The sequence below is a fragment of the Pongo abelii genome, chromosome 21, assembly GCF_028885655.2.
Source record: "Pongo abelii isolate AG06213 chromosome 21, NHGRI_mPonAbe1-v2.0_pri, whole genome shotgun sequence".
Taxonomy (NCBI): domain Eukaryota; kingdom Metazoa; phylum Chordata; class Mammalia; order Primates; family Hominidae; genus Pongo; species Pongo abelii.
Genome location: NC_072006.2, coordinates 40,283,536 through 40,302,498, shown reverse-complemented (window position 1 = coordinate 40,302,498; position 18,963 = coordinate 40,283,536). Strand labels below are relative to the sequence as shown.

General features: G+C 49.5%; 1 protein-coding gene and 1 pseudogene across 12 annotated transcripts in view; both read right to left on the bottom strand.

Moving 5' to 3' along the window:
- The window catches only part of EPB41L1 (erythrocyte membrane protein band 4.1 like 1), a 137,241-nt gene that overhangs the window by 96,686 nt on the left and 21,592 nt on the right, over positions 1 to 18,963 (bottom strand).
- Positions 12,146 to 12,256, bottom strand: LOC112130420 (small nucleolar RNA U13; annotated as a pseudogene).

Below are 18,963 nucleotides of genomic sequence, written 5' to 3'. Positions count from 1 at the left end.
TAAGCTGGCCAGGGCCCTGTATCACAGACAACAGATCTGAGATCCAGAGGGAAATAGCATGCTCAAGGTCAGGGAGCAAGTTAATGAGAGGGGTGAACTAGAACCCAGATCTCTTGAATCTACTGACTTAATTCCCTAAACACAAGCTCTTACTTTGTGCATGGGCTTGGTGGGAAGAAATGGTGGTCTTTCAGACCCCAAATACCAAAGGGCAGTTGGATCTCAGCCAGAATGGAACTCATCTTGCCCTCATGGCAGTCCCAGGCCAGAAGCAAGGTGGGGCTCAACGCTGGTGGATCAGGCCAACTGGGCTAGCAGCCAGAGTGGAGCCAAAGGCACAGCTCGCGCCCTCTCACCAGCTACATAATAAAGTAATTATGGGATTAGGGATAAAATTAGTCACTTGTGTAATTATTTTTCTTAGAACAAGAGCAGAAAGGACCTTTTTCAAGAGTTGTTCCTTGGCCCTCCCAAGAGTATTCATGCAGAGACACAGATGAGCGCACACACACACAAGCACGTGAACACACACAGCAGTGATGGTGGTGTGTGGAGTGGGTGCTTGGCTTTCTGTGGCAGTGTCTCACAGTGGGTCCCACACCTACCAGGCCTACCTCTGAAGGCCAGGGGTGACATTTCCCAATGTCTGCCTCACTGAACACGTTTATCACACTACCACAGTTGCACTGCCTTCCTTCCGAGCCCCCCATCATACAGAATCTCTCATACCTCTCCCTGGCCAAAGCATATCAGGCCTGGACCCCCCAAGCCCTCCCTCCATCTTGGAGGCTAGTGGTACAATTCCAGCAGGAACTGGGGGTCCAGTAATCCAGAGAGATCTTTGGTACTGGCTGCTGTGGCAGGCATAATAATGCCCCCTCTCCAAAGATGTCCATGTCTTCATCCCCAGAATCAGGTGAATATGTTATCTCACATGGCAAAAGGGACCTTGCACAGGTGATTAGGTAAAGAGTTTTGAGATGGAGAATGGTCCTAGATTATCTGAATGGGCTCAATGTAACCACAGGGGTTCTTGTAAGTCAAAAGGGGATTTGGGGGAGTCAGAGGAGATACGATGACGGAGGCAGAGGTGGGAGGGATGCAGTTACTAGAAGGGGCCATGAACCAAGGCATGTGGGTGGCCTGGAGAGCTGGAAAAGGCCAGGTAAGGATGCTCCCCTAGCAGCTCTGCCAACGCCCTGACTTCAGCCCCATAAGGTCCATTTTCAGATTTTGACCTCTAGAAGTCTAGGGTCACCCATTTGTGTTGTTTTAAGTATATGGTCATTTGTTAGGGCAGCATTAGGAAACTGACACAGCCACCTAGGGAGGGGTCCTCAGAACTCACCTTTCCCTCCAGACTGAAACGCCCTCCTCAAGGGCTAGCCAGGGAGACTCCTTGGGGCCAGATGTCTCCTGAATATACCTCTGGGGAACAGGCCTGAGCTGAGGCCCCAAGCTCTAACCTAGAGAGATAACTCTGTGGGGGAAAGCACCCCAGAAAGGAGGTGATGGCTCTGGGAGGAAAGGGAGAGACCCCGCCTTATAGCTCCAGCCAGGCACTCCACCCTTCCCACATATTCTTAAACAGAGGGCCACCTATGCCATCCACAGCAGTAGCCTGGCATCAGGGAAACAGAGCACTGGAGGCAGGAAGCCTGATTCTGGCCTCAGCTCTGCCCCTGCATCACCAGGTGGTGAGAGACCAGCCCCTTCCTCTCTCTAGGCCTGACCATTGTCATCAAGGCTTACTGTATATCAAGTGTCTTCCATGCTTTCATGCATAGAAAGCCTCACAGGGACCCTGTGAGGTAGCTCCCTGTCATGATGTTCACTTTACAGCTGAGGAAGTGGACACAAGGTGGTTAAGAGGGGAGGCTGGTTTGAACCCAGGCAGCCTGACTCCACAGCCCTATTCTGCCTCCTGCCTTAGGATGAATGAATGCATGGACAGAGGACAGTTGGAAGCAGTCCTTACACACAAGGAACAGGCTCTACAGACCTAAGAGAAATAAAAAACAGGCTGGGTGTGGTGGCTCACACCTGTAATCCCAGCACTTTGGGAGGCCGAGGCGGGAGGATCACCTGAGGCCAGGAGTTCAAGACCAGCCTGACCAACATAGAGAAACCCCATCTCTACTAAAATACAAAATTAGCTGGGCGTGGTGGCGCATGCCTGTAACCCCAGCTACTCGGGAGGCTGAGGCAGGAGAATCACTTGAACCCAGGAGGCAGAGGCTGCAGTGAGCCAAGATTGCGCCATTGCACTCCAGCCTGGGCAACAAGAGCGAAATTCCATCTCAAAAAAAAAAAATTAGCCGGGTGTGGTGGCGGGCTCCTGTAATCCCAGCTACTCAGGAGGCTGAGACAGGAGAATCCCTTGAACCCAGAGGCAGAGGTTACAGTGAGACGAGATCGTGCCACTGCACTCCAGCCTGGGCAACAAGAGCAAAACTCCGTCTCGGGGGAAAAAAAGAGAGAGAGAGAGAGAAATTTTTAAAAAATCAAATAAAAAGAGAGAGAGAGAGAAATTTTTAAAAAATCAAATAAAAAGAGAGAGAGAGAAATAAAAAACAGTTTCTGCCATTCACCCTGGATGCTGGGGGTTAAAGGTTGGCATAGCAGTTTGGCAAGTTTACTGAAAGCCTCTAAGGCAGCCACAGCCTTTTACCCAGAATTCCCTTCCTGGGTCTTCACCCCAAGAGACATCATCATCTGAAATACAGGAAGAACATTTTATGCAATGTTCATTGCACTGTTATTCATAATAGCAAAAACTGGAAACAGCCTGAATATCCATCAGCAGGAAAAGGGATGAGTCGATCCTGTATTTCATAGAATCCTCAGTAACGACACAGAAGGCAGCTTCCGATACACCGTTAAGAGAAAAATGCAGGACACTACTGATGATGCGCTAGAAATGATGACTGTGCAAGAAAGAGCAAAGGAAAACTGGTGAAAGGAAACACTCCAAGCTCCCAATCATATTCAGGAGTAATTTTTTTCTGCTTCCTGTTTTCCCAAATCTTGGTACTATGTTATTATGGTTTTAATTAAAAAAAAAAAAAAAAAACACAACTGCCAGGCAAGGTGGCTCATGCCTGTAATCCCAGCATTTTCGAAGGCCAAGGCGAGCAGATCACTTGAGGTCAGGAGTTCGAAATCAGCCTGGCCAATATGGAGAAATCCCGTCTCTACTAAAAATAGAAAAATTAACTGGGCATGGTGGCGGGTGCCTGTAATCCCAGCTACTCGGGAGGCTGAGGCATGAGAATCACTTGAACCTGGGGGGCGGAGGTTGCAGTGAGCTGAGATCACGCCACTGCACTCCAGCCTGAGTGACAGAGCAAGACTCCGTCTCAAAAAAAAAAAACAAAAACAGAAAAACTTGCTGGGTGCAGTGGCACACTCTGTAATCCCGGATACTCTGGAGGCTGAAGTAGGAGGATCCCTTGAGTCCAAGAGTTTGAGCCTGTGATTGCACCTGTGAGTTGCCACTGCACTCCAGCCTGGCCGAAATAGTGAGCTCTCATTTGTATTTTTTAAAATAAATGAATAAATTGAATTTTTAAAATTAAAAAACGGTATTATTTTAAAAACGACAATAACTGCAATGCAGCCCTGAGGAACCCACACACTGAACAGTTAAGGAGAGGAGCAGGAACAGGCAAATGAGGGCAGGCCAGAATGAGAAAGCCAGAAAGTGGGGTGTGCTGTCCCAGAGACCAGCACAAACCAGGTGCCAAGAATGATCTAACAATCGGCCCTCAAACATTCCCCAGGAAGGCGTCTGAAAAAGTGCCCCCACCATGACCAGTGGCTCCAGGAGCAGTATTTACAATGCAAACCAGGCCGCCCCCAGGAGAAGCGGTAACGCACCACACCCGCGGCCATTCACCCCGCAGTCCAGCCCCAGCAAAACAGAAGAGGCCTCACGTACAAGAGCCCGGTCAGAATTTTCTGGTGTCTTCAGAACAGGACTCTCTTGGTCCCTACCATTCACCAATTCTACCACTGTGTTTCCACAGGGACCCGCAAACCACTCCCAAGACCCACCCCTCACCCCCGCCCATGCTGGCCTCTTAGGCCCATCCCCCAGCCTCTTTGAGACATGTCCCTTAGATTCCGTGCCTCCTCCATGTAAGCTACACAAGCTTGCCCAGACATTCACATCTCATTGGCACAAATTCGCCCGCCCACACACCCACCAACCTTTTTTCTTCTGAGAATGCCCCTTCTTCCCTCTCTCCACCCACCTCATCCAGGACCCCAGGCAAACCTCAGCAAAGGAGGGAAGGTCCCCCAGCAACTCATGCCTGACTTCAACATCCCATCCCTGCCTCCCACCACACCTGTGACAGACAGTGGCCAGGTCTGGGCTGCTGCCTCTAGACCCCGGAGGTGGAGATAGGCTAGGTCACAAAGCTAAAAACTAAACCAGACTCTGAAGGCCAACTAAGAAGTCCCCTCTCACCCTCAACCTGGTGAGTCGACAAGAAGCAGGGCTGAGTCACTACCAGATGCAACCTCATCACACCCCATGCTAAGAAACTGACATTGCTTACAGCCCAAATGCACGGGTCATCCTCCTGGGCAGCCTGTGGTAATGAGTGTCACGGGGCCAAGGCAAGGCCAGTACCAATTAAGGCTGCTCCCTTTCCTGCCAGTGAGCTCAGTCTCATTACTTTGCTCCATTTTCAGCTCATCTGAAAAATCCTCATTTGAGGTCCCTGGAGGATCTTAAAAGTGTTATTTAAACATTAGCTCTGACACACAGCCTCCCCCATCCACCCAAGGCCAATACTTTTTTCTCCCTGCTTTTTGGCACTGCCAGGAATGAGCAGCATCTAACACCCGGCCTGGGGCACCTCAGGTCCTGCAGCCTAGGGCCCCTCCTCGATCTGAACTTTCCCCATTTCCCTGCCTTGTTTAGAAGAGAGAGCAGGGAAGGGAACTTGGTGTCTCCTGTATGGCAGACATGTCACTTGGCAACAAGCCCTGTGAGGTGGCATTATTATTCCTGTGTGATAGGTGGGGAGACTGCAACTGAGCCACCCTCCCAAGGTCACCTAGCCAGCAGGTGGACAAGTTAGGCCTGGAGCCCAGGACTGCTGAGCTCCAGGCCTCTTCCAGCTGCCCCCGCCCACCCCCACATGCTCCTTTCTGCACACTGCCTGGCCCCACCCTGCAACAGACACGAGCACCCATCATTCATTCCTCCGGGCTTCTGACCCTGGGGCTCGGTCCAGGTGAGACAGATGAGGACAAGAGGGGTTGCAGGATGTAGGGCTTCTAGGACAGGCTTCAGGGAGCACAATTTTTCCTACAGAAAACCAAAACAATGCTCAAGGCTGGTTACAAGTCCCTATTCTGACCTGCATCTTACCAGAGAACCTATGAGAGAGAATGCAGTCAGAGGCGCGCAAGAGGCACGAGGAGGGCCATGGAGGGTCAGAGAGGAGGGGATCTGGGCTGTGTGGTCAGGGAAGTCAGAGCTGGAAGGACCAGAGTTTAGCCAAATGCCTTCATTTTTACACGTAGGGAAACCGAGGCCCAGGGAGAAGAGACCTGCCTAAGGCCAAGAGTGAGTCTGGCTATGTCAGGATTGGTATACAGTTTTCCCGATTCTTAGGCTAGCTTTCCTGGACCTAGAAGGATGAAAGGCCTGGGGCAGATGCTGCCCAGGATTAGTGAAAGATGAATGAGCACAGGGATCTAGCACCCCCAGCTAAGGAGGTAGGACAGAGACACCAACACAGTGCATCCATGGGGACTCCAGCCTTACTCGTCTCTCACCTCAGGGAAGGTGTAGGCAGAAGAGAGGCCCTTCCATTCACCAAAGCTTAAGCTCCAACAGGAGCCAATCAGGGCCTCAGAAGAAGGCAGAAACTTTGGTTCCCCTGGCAACTCAGACAAAGGCATCTCCTCATCTCTGCAATCAGCTGGGGTGGGGATGCAGCCTGTATTCCGCCAGACCCAGACAGGGCTCTCCTCTCCTTTTCTCATAAGAAGGGGGTACCAACCCAATCCCTTTGGTTTTAGCCCTGAAACTTCAGTCATATCTCTGAGCTCATCTCAGATGGGAGGCCGGGTATGGATGAGCCTCACTGTCGGAGGCTTAGGACAATAGCTGAGTCCTCTCCAGTCTGCGGGGGCCCTCCTGCTGCCACTAGGTGCGTGCCTCTGAGATGGGCCGGGGGCTGTGCTGATGTTCATCAGTTCATCACCCCTATCCTCCTCTCCAGAGGCAGTGCCAGCTGCATGCCATGGGAAAGCCTGTAGCTGCCAGTGAGGTGCCTGAGCCAAGCCCTGCTGTGGCATTATTCACAATCATGAGCAACTTTCATGCACCTTCTCTTGTTCCCATCCATAAGAAAAATTAGACGGATAATCTAAGACCTAAGTTTCTCTGGAATGTGAGCTTCCAGTCTACACCCATCAAGAAAATAATAGAGAGAGGGAGCACGCAGGAGCTTACCTTTCACCACTCTTGAAAAGTTGCCTAGTCTTGGTCCAGAGCCATGGAATAAATACACAAAACATTCCACTGGCCAGGCGTGGTGGCTCACACCTGTAATCCCAGTACTTTGGGAGGCTGAGGCAGGCGGATCATCTGAGGTCAGGAGTTTGAGACCAGCCTGACCAACATGGAGAAACCCAGTCTCTACTAAAAATACAAAATTAGCTGGGCATGGTGGCACATGCCTGTAATCCCAGCTATTTGGGAGGCTGAGTTAGGAGAATCTCTTGAACCCGGGAGGCAGAGGTTGCAGTGAGCCGAGATCGCGCCATTGTACTCCAGCCTGGGCAACAAGAATGAAACTCTGTCTCAAAAAAAAAAAAAAAAAAAAAAAAAATTCCACTAACTGGAACTGCCTCTTTGTACATGCTTTGAAGAAAATCACAAGAAAACTGATAGACTCTGAAATACAGCTTCCAAATAAAATCCCCAGCTTTGTTACCACCAAAGGAGGCCAAGCTGCCACCCCCTCCTTAGGAGGTATGCACAGTGTCCCCACAGGAGGCCCTCCTCATCCCTAATGGAGGAGTCATCATTCAGAGATTTTAGAAAGATTTTCTACTCGGAGAGTCAGATAAAAGAGAGGTTTCTCAGGGAGCTACTGAATTCCCAAAAAAGTCAAACTACAGGCATCAAAACCCACATGCACTGTCCATACTTTCGGTTTTATAATCTCGTCAGCCACCCCATGGAGAAAGTCTGCAGCCATCCAAGACAAGTTCCTTTCTTCCCACTCCCTTCCCCAAGCCCCATCAGGCCCCACACTCTGTCCGTTCTCTGTCTCTACTCACTCTGTGATCTGTTCCCTCTTCTACACTTCCACGAGCCTGAGATGAAGCCCATCACTTCTCACCAGGCCACACCAACAGCCCACCATCCGTCTCCTGGTCTCCAGCCTTACCCTTCCAAATTGTCCTCCCACTGCCAGAAATCAGATCACATCATTCCCAACCTGATACCCTGCAGTGTCTTCATCGCTCTCCAGATAAAGTGCCAGCTCCTGGCCAATATACACGGGCTGCAGGAGCTGGACCCACCTGCCGCTCTACTTGCCTCCTTGCCATCCCCAACACACACAGGAAACTCCTGCCACTCCAAAGTGTTTCATGCCTCTGTGCACTTGTGGTTCAGTCTACCTTTCTGAATCCCCCACTGTTGAATGGAAGATAATAGCTCACCTTTACTGAGCGCTCAGTAGGTGCTAGGCTCTCTGCTAAGCCCTTTGCAGGTTCTACCTCATTGATCCTCCCCAAGAAAACCATGAGGCAGGTACGAACAGCAGCCTGTTTGCAGATGAAGAAACAGAATCAGAGATGCGAATGAGCCTAGCAGAAGTCACACGGTTGATAAGGGGAGGGGCTCAAATAGAAATCCAAGCATCTGACTCTTAGGTCACCCCTATCCTCCACTCCCCAGAAACAATGTAATGGCCACGTGGAATCAGATGCTCCTAACTCTGTCCCCTCCTTCTGGGCCTGTGGGAATAGCCTGTCTCAGAGAATGACACAAGAAAGGTTCCCAGCCTGTCTCTCTCTGGGTTTGTTCCCAACCCTGCACCCCCACCACCCAGCACAGCCCCTTGAGTACGCAAAGTGGCTGAGCCCACATCTCAGAAGTAGGGCTTTATAGTTACATTAATGGCCCAGCAATGACTTCCAGCTATTGTCTTTCAGGAAGTCTAAACTCTTTGGCTGAGCATCAGGGACCCCCAAGATCTGGCATGAGCGCATCACTTTCCAAACTTAATTACCCGCTGCCTCCCCTACCCACCATGTATGCAATCTATCAATGGGTATTTATTATCTCTGCCGTGTCAGTTCTCACTAAAAGCTGCCATTTATTGAGCACCTCGTAAGAGCCATACCCTATGCGAAGCACTCAAGCAGCACTCTCTCATTTCCTTACAATTCATTCATTCATTCATCCAACAGATACTTATTGAATACCTACTGTGCGCCATGCCAGGTGGAATCAAGAGTGAACATGACATTAAAAGAAAAAGACAAATAGCTACAAATTGTGATAAGCATTATGAAGGAATCGAGAAGTGGTGAAAAAAGCAGTGCAGGGGGTGGGAGGACTAAATTAAACTGAGACGTAAAGGATAAGAAGGAGCCAAGCTGGCAAAGAACCAGGAAAAGAATTCTAAGCAGAGGGAACCTAAGCATGTGTAAAGGTCTTGAGACTGGAATGAATTTGCTAAATGAATAGAGAAGACTCCTGTGGCTGACGGAAATGACCAATAGAATAATTTCCAATGACCTATAGAGACCAATAGAGATAGATGGCTGGAAGGGGGAGGCAGGGACCGGCTCGCTCAGGGCTCTGAACGCCATGGTAAGGAATTTAGATTTTATTCTAAGGGCAGAGGAAAGTCACTGAGTGACACAGTCAGATTTGTGTTTTTTGTGTTTTTTGTTTTGTTTTGTTTTTTTGAGATGGAGTCTCACTCTGTCGCCCAGGCTGGAGTGCAGTGGCGTGATCTCGGCTCACTGCAAGCTCTGCATCCTAGTTTCACGCCATTCTCCTGCCTCAGCCTCCCGAGTAGCTGGGATTACAGGCGCCCGCCACCACACCCGGCTAATTTTTTTTTTTTTTTTTTGTATTTTTAGTAGAGACGGGGTTTCACCATGTTAGCCAGGATGGTCTCAATCTCCTGACCTCGTGATCTGCCCACCTCGGACTCCCAAAGTGCCTGGATTACAGGTGTGGGCCACTGCACCCAGCCAAATTTATGTTTTACAAAGTTCACTCTGGCTGCCACTTGGAAAGAAGACTTGGGAATATAGATGGTGTATGTATTGTATGCAAAGTAATTGGCATAGTACTGGCACATAGGTGCTCACTGAATGTTAATTCCCTTTTTCTTCTCTCTCTAGCCCCCATCTCAGGCTGGGAATGTCCTCTTCATCTAACTCCCATTCCTTCTTCTGACCTATACATTGTCAGAACTTAAATTTTCTGCCCTGGCACAGTGGCTCACTCCTATAATCCAAGCACTTTGGGAAGCCAAGGTGGGTGGATCACCTGAGGTCAGGTGTTTGAGACCAGCCTGGCCAACATGGCAAAACCCTGTCTCTACTAAAAATACAAATATTAGCCAGGTATGATGGTGGATGCCTGTAATACCAGCTACTTGGGAAGCTGAGGCAGGAGAATCACTTGAACCCGGGAGGCGGAGGTTGCAGCGAGCCAAGATTGCGCCACTGCACGCTAGCCTAGGCAACAGAGCGAGATTCTGTCTCAAAAACAAACAAACAAACAAACAAACAAAAACAGAACTTAAATTTTCTGAGGACATGTGATCTGGAAGACATGTGTCTTCCTGGTTAGATCGGGAAACTGAGGTCCAGCGAGAGTACACAATTTTCCCAGTGTCACAGAGGGGGCCTGTAGCAGTGGTGGAACTTTTCTGCCTTCCCCTCTTCCCCCGAACAAGACCCTGGGCTGGTCTGAAGGTCGGGAGGAACGGGAGGCAGCAAGTGCAAGGGCCTTTCCTCTGTGTTCTTGTTCTCTACCTCTGCCCCTCCCCCCGATCACGGAGATGTTCAGAAAGCCTGGTTCTCAGTAAATTATGGTCTCAGGGTAAGCAGAGCATGGGAGGGGGCCTACAGAAAGCCCCATCTCTAGGTATCCTCTCTCCTTCTGCTTGAACCAGATAAGGGCAGGCCAGACTATAGAAAGAAAACTTTCCCATGGAGACTGGATGCTTGCTAGGATATTGGCTGATCCTATCGACATCCCCAGGAAGCGAGCAAAGGTCAAGGCACTCATTTTACCCAGCTGGAACCTGCGACAGTCAGTGCTCTATCGTTTGTTCAGGGATGGAGAGAAAATGGTAGAACCCAACTAGAATCATACAACGTGGCTGTCTGAGGATCACTGAACCCAAAGCCCCATTGTACAGGTGCTGAAACTGAGGTCCAAGAAGGGAAAGGGGCTGGCCAAGGGCCACATACCGAGTAAGCAGTGGAACCAGGACTAGAAGTCTGCGTGGCTTCTGCCTTCCAGTTTCCCAGGAAGCCTCCCTTGAGAAAGGTAGAAAAGGTGGCAGAAGTGAGGCTGGGATTTGGGGGTATGGGGGTAAGGACAGGGCAGCACTGCCTCCTCAGGCCTGCCCCACCCCAGCTCCCAGCCGTCACACTGCTCATGGGTGTGGCCAAACCTGCCAAACCAGTCTCTGTGCCAAAGCTGAGTAGCAGAGCCCAGAGCTTCAGGGGTGTTGGTGAGGCGGTAGACAGGAAGGACGCAGAAAGGCTCTTCCAGGGCCTGCTAGCCTAGGCCACATGGCCACTGCCCAGAGAAAGGATGGGCGCTCACAGCTGAGCGGCTCCACCACCAGGAATGGTGTACAGCAGGACTCACCAGGCCTCCTGTCCCCATTTGGCACAAAGGCTGGCCCTCTGCATTGCCCCCTCCTCTGGACACTCAATCTATAGGCTGTTTGCGTCAGTTGGGCAAGAGACCCAGGAACTTATCTGAGAAACATGACAGGAGGCAGGGAAACATGACAAATGACATGGAGACACTTATCTCCCCACAACCATAGCATCAGGATAAAATGTGGCCACTCTCCACCTGGCTAGGTGCACACACGCTCTATACTTTGCCCTCCCCTACTCCGTGAGCAAGGCCCAGGAACAGCTGAGCACATGACGCACTTGTGCAGGGAGGGATCAGTAGATCTGGGTTCCAGCATAGTTTGGTGACACTTGGCAAAGTCTTGGGGAAAGCTGCCCTTCTCGGGCTTTGGTTTCACCACCTTTCCCAAGGCAGGACTAGGTTAACTGCATAGTTTCAGGGGCCTTGAAGGTCTGCTCTCATTCCACCTCCACTCCAGCCTTCCCCACTTCCTGCCTAAAGGAAATAATAAGTTACACCCACCAGTGTATGGGGTCCCTACTGGACAGGTCTGGATTCTGTGTCAGGGGCTGCCTTGCTGGAACCTGTTCCATCAGCTCTGAGAAGACAGCAGGAGACCCTCGGGCTAGAGTGTGGGGAAGCTGATGAGCTACTCAGCCCAGAGGTCACTTCCAGGGCCTGTGAGACCCAGGAGCCAACTGCTAGGCAGGAAGGGACCTTGGAATCAGCCTGGGCTCCTGTGAGCACATGACACATAGGCCAGGCAAATGCCCCACAAATGCCAGGGACTGTTCTCATATCCCCCTTTGGTAGATGGGGAGGAAGAGGACCAGAGAGAGGCAAGAACCAGCCTCAGGTCACCCAGCATGGCCACAGAAGAGGCAGGATCACAGCCCAAGCCTGACCCCCAGCACATGGGCTCCCAGCACATGCTACCTCCCCCAACAGGGGTATTTTTCCAAATTCAAAATCATGCATCCCATGGAGGAACCAAGAGACATCTTTGTCAATACCTCTTGGGAAATGCCAGAGAATGATATGAAGTTCTGCTTTCGGGCTGCTATAACCAAACACCATCAACTGGGTGGCTCATAAACAACAAAAATGTGTTTCTCACATTTTTGTGAGAAGTCAAAGATCAGGGTGCCAGCAGATTCCGTGTCTACTGAGGGCTGCTTTCTGGTTCAGAGATGGCTCCTTCTAGTCATCATATGGTAGAAAGGAAATCTAGCTCTCTGAGATCACTATCTTTTTTTTTTTTCATGTCAGACAGGTAATGCGTTCACATTGTACATTGTAAAAAGGTTTGAAGGCGGCACATCTCACACACATGCGTGAACACCCAATCATCATGCTCACGAACTACCAAAGGCTCTGGGATCTTTTATAGGGACATTAATCCCATTCATGAAGGTGGAGCCCTCATGACCTCATCACCTCCCAAAGGCCCCACCTCCTAATACCATTACCTTGGCAGTTAGGATCTCAACAAATAAATTATAAGGGGACACAAACATCCAGACCATAGCATGTGTTTACCTGACATGTGCGCCTCTGTATCCCAGTACATAGGACAGTGTTTGGAGTATGGTAGGAACTCCAATAAAATTGGAGTTTTTAATAAAAATTTGTGGACTAAATCAGGACACAATGGAGGAGCTGCTGGAGGCAGAATCCATTTCTAGGCCCAAGCACTGGGGTGGTGGGTAGGAGAAAGAGAAACAGATGAGAGAGAAAATATAAATCTGGCTGTCCAGGGCTCAGGCTCCAGCCAGGCTACATCAAACAGACAGGGACACGGTCGGCCTAGAGCTTCAGAAATCCTAGATTCAAAGGCAAAAGGCAGATTGCCCGTCACACAGAATGTATGGACTTCAAGGCCTGTGTGTGATTCTGTGGCTTGCCAAGTTCACCGGACCAGTCCCTCTTTGCTCACTCAGTCTTCAGCTGGACTGACTGCCCTTTTCCTCCTGTGTGCTCTATAGTCCAGTGGATAAGACTCAGCACAGACTCTGGTTTTGAATCCCAGCTTCACCAACACTTAGGCAAATTATGACACCTTTCTGTGCCTCAGTTTCCTGATCTGCCAACTAGGGATTATACTATAACCCATTTCTTAGGATGAGGATTGAATGACTTTAAGTGATACAGAAATGAATCACTTATAACCATGCCTGGCTTAGAGTAGGGGCTTGATAAATGGTCATCTGTTTTAATGGTTATTAGCACTTAGTGATAATGTTACCGACAGTTTCTAGCTGCGATCAGTTGAAGGCCAGAACAGCAATGTCAGGGGTGGACTCAAACTGAGGAGGGCTACTTGGAGTGATGAAGCAAGGACTAGCTTGGTCTGGGAGAGAGGACCCCTGGGCTCAAGTTCACCTCTATCAGGCTCACTGTGTGACCAGCGCAGAGGGTACAGAGGAGGAGGGCGGGCAGGGAGATTGGTATTGAAGAAAGGGCTGAAATGGGCTTGCTCTGGATGGAGGGCAGCGGGCAATCTAGCATTGCTCCTCGCCTGCTTAAAATTCATCAGTGACTCCTCCTGCTCTTCTGAATCAAAGCCAGCCCTAATCTCATCACAGGATTCAAGGGCACCCTGGACTGACATGAAGACACCCTACCCTGCCCACCTTGTCCTTTTCCTTCCCTTCCCCTCCCTTCCCCTCCCTTCCCCTCCTCTCCCCTCCTCTCCCCTCCCCTTCCCTTCCTTCCCCTCTTCCTTCCTGCTTTCTTGCTTTCTTTCGAGATGGAGTCTTGCTCTGTCACCCAGGCTGGGGTGCAGTGGCTCCATCTTGACTCTCTCCAACCCTACCAGGTTCAAGCGATTCTCCTGCTTCAGCCTCCTGAGTAGCTGGGATTACAGGTGTGCACCACCATACCTGGCTAATTTTTGTATTTTTAGTGGAGATGGGGTTTCACATGTTGGCCAGGCTGTTCTCAAACTACTGACCTCCAGCAATCTGCCCACCTCAGCCTCCCAAAGTGCTGGGATTACAGGCGTGAGCCACCACACCCAGCCACACCTTGCCCTTTCTTTTGGCCATCTTTCTGATCCTTCCTGGTCCAGTCAGCTGTCAGCCTCCAGGGCAGTCACCCTGCTCTCCCCAGGGCTGGCCAGAGCCCCTTTGGGCATTGCAGCCCCTGAGCCCACCTCCCTTCAGTACTAATCATGCCATATTGTCAGTGCTTGGTTCTTCATCCCAGTCTCCCTCTCAACTACTGGGGAATGAGAGAGGTCTTGTCACATTGATATCAGTATCTCAGCATCTCAGGGATAGCTCAATTATAGAAGAAGTGCTTGCTTAAGGTTTGCTTAATGAATCAAGGGCTGGAGGAGATAGCATAAAAACTTATTTCAACTCTCTAAAACTCTAATTCAATTGCCCTAGGTAAGTCATTTAATCTTTCCAGGCCTCTGTTTCTTTATCTGTTAAATGGGGATCATTATTCTCGCCCTAACTCCTCCTTACAGCTGCTGTGAGGATCAAACAAATGTGCTTTATAAGATGTTCTTATATCAAAATTTTTAAGTAAAATAAATAAATAAATGTTACATTCCTTAATGCATTCATTCAACAAATATCTATTAAGCATCTATTAAGCACCTACATGTGCAGGGCATGGTCTAATATAATCCCAGGTATTCTTTTTTTTAAAAATTGAGATATAATTCATATGCCATAAAATGTACCACTTTACAACATCAATTCACTCCTCTTGAGTATATTTACGTACGGAGTTGTGCAATCATCATCACTTATTCCAGAATCCCAGTTGTTCTGGCAAGTGCTGAGCTGTAACCTCCAATGCTCCTTAGGAACCTGGGTCTCTGGTTCTGGTTTGGCCCAGATGCTACCTTTCTGACAAAGTGTAGGGTGCCCCTTGGAAAATATTCTCTGGGATAGAAGTAGAGCAAAAGATAGGCACTCAGTACACTCTGTGTTTCTTTTTTTTTTTTTTTTTTTTTTTTTTGAGAAGGAGTCTTGCTCTTGTAGTCCAGGCTGGAGTGCAGTGGCTCGATCTTGGCTCACTGCAACCTCCACCTCCTTGGTCCCAGTTCAAGCAATTCTCCTGCCTCAGCCTCCCAAGTAGCTGGGATTATAGGAATGCACCATCTGTGTTTCATTGAATGAAACAAAGCAGTAGATTTTCCTGGGGAAAGGCCCATCATATTAGCCCAGTCGAAGCCTTTTCCTAGCCTTGCCTTTCTAAGCTGTCCTGAATGCAGCGATTGTGCTGACCCTTGCCTCAGTTTCCCTGTCTACTCCCTGAGCAGCAAGCAGGCTGAAACCCATTCCTCCAACATCCCACAGAGGGATGCCCCCTAACAAATGGCTAATCTTGTCTACCTTGTCAGAAGGAAAAGACTAGCCTGTTATGTTAGCTGAGATTGGCAAGAGCAGTAGATTGGGACTGGATATGGGGAACTCTCAAATACAGAAGTGGTGAGTGAGGCTTTACTCTGGAGGCCTTAGGAAGCCTGGAAGGTCTGAACTGGGGACATGACTCCTCCCCCACACTGGGCTGAACCAGAGAGGGAGTCCTGGAGGTAGAGAGGGACTAAGAGGCCAGCCAGAGGCTGTCCCAGTAGCTGTCAGCACTGGGCACTGAGAAGTAAGGTCAGGATTCCTGGACACTGGCTTCTATCTTCTAGCCCTGCTCTACCACTATCATCTGTGTAACCTTGGAGAAGTTACTTACCTTCTCTGAGCCTCAGTTAACCCACCCACAAATGGTGATAATTATACCCTTCCTGCCTTATCTGTCAGGATTACAAGGAAAATCAGATGAGATGATAAATTGAAAAGCCCTTTGTAGAAAAAAATATGAAGGACTTTGATTCTAGTTCTAGTGTGAGCCAGGTGATAAGGGCCATGGGGTTGAAGGATCCTAAGGACAGAAGAATTATGAAAGAATTCTTCTGTCCTCTGCCTCTTTTCCCCTTACAGAAATGCTGGAATTCCTTCAAGAAGGATTGGAGAAATCCAGGGACTCCAGAGACCGTAAGAGTCACAGAAGAAATACTGGATGTCTGGACCTTACGTGGGCAACATTCCTGAGGCCTGGGTCCCCCAGAGACACCCCTCTAGCTCTCAGGCAGGCAGCAATCCAGGAGGAATGATCTGTTACCATGTAGAAGAGAGGATGGAGAGCAGCCAGGGTAGCCAGAGTCAGCATTTCAGAGCCACTGCCACAGGAGGAGGAATTGATGGGCAAGAGCAGGGGAGGGAAGGGGCAGTTTTCCATGTTGAGTCTCCACGCTTATCACGCTTATGTCCCTCCTTCAGGAGACAATGGCACAGCCATTCACATTTCATGTGACAACTGCATTTGCATCATTTTCCTCCTCTGAACCTCAACCTCCTCATCTGCAAAATGGGGTAATAAAACCCCTGACTCACTGTGAGTCCAGCTCAAGAAAAGTAACTGCTATTCTTCTATCCTTTGAAACTGAGAGAGCTCCTAGCACTACATCATACTCTTCCCCCAATTTCCCACCTGTGTTGTTTGGAGAAAAATCCAAAGGCACTTTAGGGACAGAGCCCAGGCCTCTGGGGGCATTATCCACCTTCTGACAAATGGATGAGATTAGCTAAGGCAGGGCACAGGAGAAAGGAGCCCCTCAATGGGTGAGAGGCATGTGCTTCAGCCTGCTGTCCAGGGAGGACATGGAGAACCCTCCTGAATGGCTAGTCCAGCCATTCTGGTGCCTGGAGCACTGTGCTGTCTGGAGAAAGTGCTGATCCCCGGGGAACGGACCATTCTTCCTGCCATTCACCACCAGGAAGAAGGGAATGAAGCACTGACAGCTGTTGGTGCCCAGGTGCCTTGTCTACCCTCCAGATAGGGCCTGCCCACCTCACATCAGGAGGAAAGGAAGGAACTGGGCACCTGTGTTGAGCTCTCCTGGAAAAGATCAAACCTCTTCACGTCTCAGAAGAGAACAGTCTGGAAGAAGGAGGCACCTTCTGTGGGGCCTGAAAGCACAGCTGGCCAAAACACCCCTCATCCTCACCCCCAACTCAGTTCTTTGGTTCCCCCGAACTTCACTACCCCTGCTTCTCTCTTCCAAACCTTCCTGGAGATCCCTCCCTGAACTGAATGTCCAAATCCTAGTTCCCTTCAACTTAGATCAAACGTCCCCTTCCCCCCCTTTCCCTGACCTCTCTCCTCTAAACTCCAGTTGCATTTTTCCTGTCCCTCTCAGTGGCAATTTGCATGCTGACTGTGTCACAATCACATCTGCACACATGTATTCCCCTCTAGGGGACACAGCTGACTGCAGTGGGTTGTAGTACAGGCTCTGGAGCTAGGCAGACCTGAATTCAAATACCAGCTTTGCAGTTTCTTAGTCACTTATTCCCTCTGAGCCTCAGTTTCCCCTGGAAAATGGGGACAATAACAGAACCTACTCTCTGGAGTTGTTGTTGCAACTATTATTATTATTATATTTTTGAGACAGTCTTATTCTGTCACCCAGGCTGGAATGCAGTCATACGATTGCGACTCACTGCAACCTCCACCTCCTGAGTTCAAGCGATTCTCCTGTCTCAGCCTCCTGAATGGCTGAGATTACAGGCGTGCTCCATCACGTCTGGCTAATTTTTGTATTTTTAGTAGAGACGGGGTTTCACCATGTTGGTCAGAGTAGTCTCAAACTCCCGACCTCAATTGATCCACCTGCCTCGGCCTCCCAAAGTGCTGGGATTACAGGTGTGAGCCACTTCACCTGGCCTGTTGTTGCAATTGAATGAGATAATGCACATAAAGAGTTCAGCATGGAGCCTGGCACAATGTAAGTAATGTGACTTATTGTGATGGTGACCGTTCAGGCAGGTTTATGGATGATTTGTCTTGACATCTCCTGAAACACCTAACACAGAGCCATATGCTGGCTGGATGGATTTGTTTGGAGGTAGACATGTGCACTGCATAGGGAAGCCCTTTCCAACAGGCAGAGCAGTGCAACCTGGGCCTGGGCTGCCTCTGTAAGTCATGAGCTCCATGCATACAAGCAAAGGCAAGATGGCCACTTGGCCTACCAAACAGAGGCTGGAGATGGAATAGTCAGAGCATGGTCTCTGAAGCCAGACACCTTGGGCTTGAAACCCAGCTCCCTTACTTACTCAAAGTATGGCCTTAACTTAACAGGGCCTCAGTTCCCTCATCGATAATATGGGGAAATAATAGTAATAATAGGACCTACCCAAAGACTGTCATGAGAATTAAATGAAAGAATACACATAAAGCAATAGAACATGCCTGGTACAGGGAGAGTAATTCAATGCACATTAGCTATTATTATTGTTGGCATTTGCATTACTGTAACTGAAGAGGGGAGTTACAGCCCCTTGCAGGCCTATGAGCTGTTAAACCTAGGGCTCCACTAATATCCTAGCATGTTCTCGTGGTCTGCCAACAGCCTTCTACTCCCCTTGTGTCTGGTGCTAGCTCTGCCCCTACATTAGCTACATAGGTAGGCAGCTGACCCACACCTGGCCACTCAGAGTATTCCTATCCTCACAGCAACAGTGACTGAACCACTCAGAGTCCTTCCCTTGGATTGACATACAGATTCTAGAAGAAAAAGAGTCTCCCTTTTCTGTTTGGATTGCTAAGCTGGGACAGAGGACAGCTTAAAAGGGAGAGACAAGCAGTGATGTCAGAGAGAGAGTCAACCTGATTCTTCATTCTTCAGTCCCATGAACTGCCCCAGGATCCATTAAAGTCATTTTTTGGTTTAAAGCCACTTTGAGTTAAGTTTTTGTCACTGGTTTCTGGAAAAAAGCCATGCCCAATTGTATAGACCCTAACTAAGGTAAGGTCAGTGCTGGCCATGGGCAGGGCCAAGCAGAAGCCAGTATTATAACTACTCTTGTGTATGTGGCACCACCCCTATCACCTGGGTTGCAGTGGGCAGTTTTCAAAGCATGTTCTCAAGAATACCCTGACCCAGTGGTCTTTAGACCCTGCTTCCTAGAGCCCTGGGAATTTGCAGAGGTATCTCCAAAAGCACCCAGGAAACTAAGAGCCACGAGGAGGGCAAAATTCTGGGTAAACTGCCCCAGAACCAGACA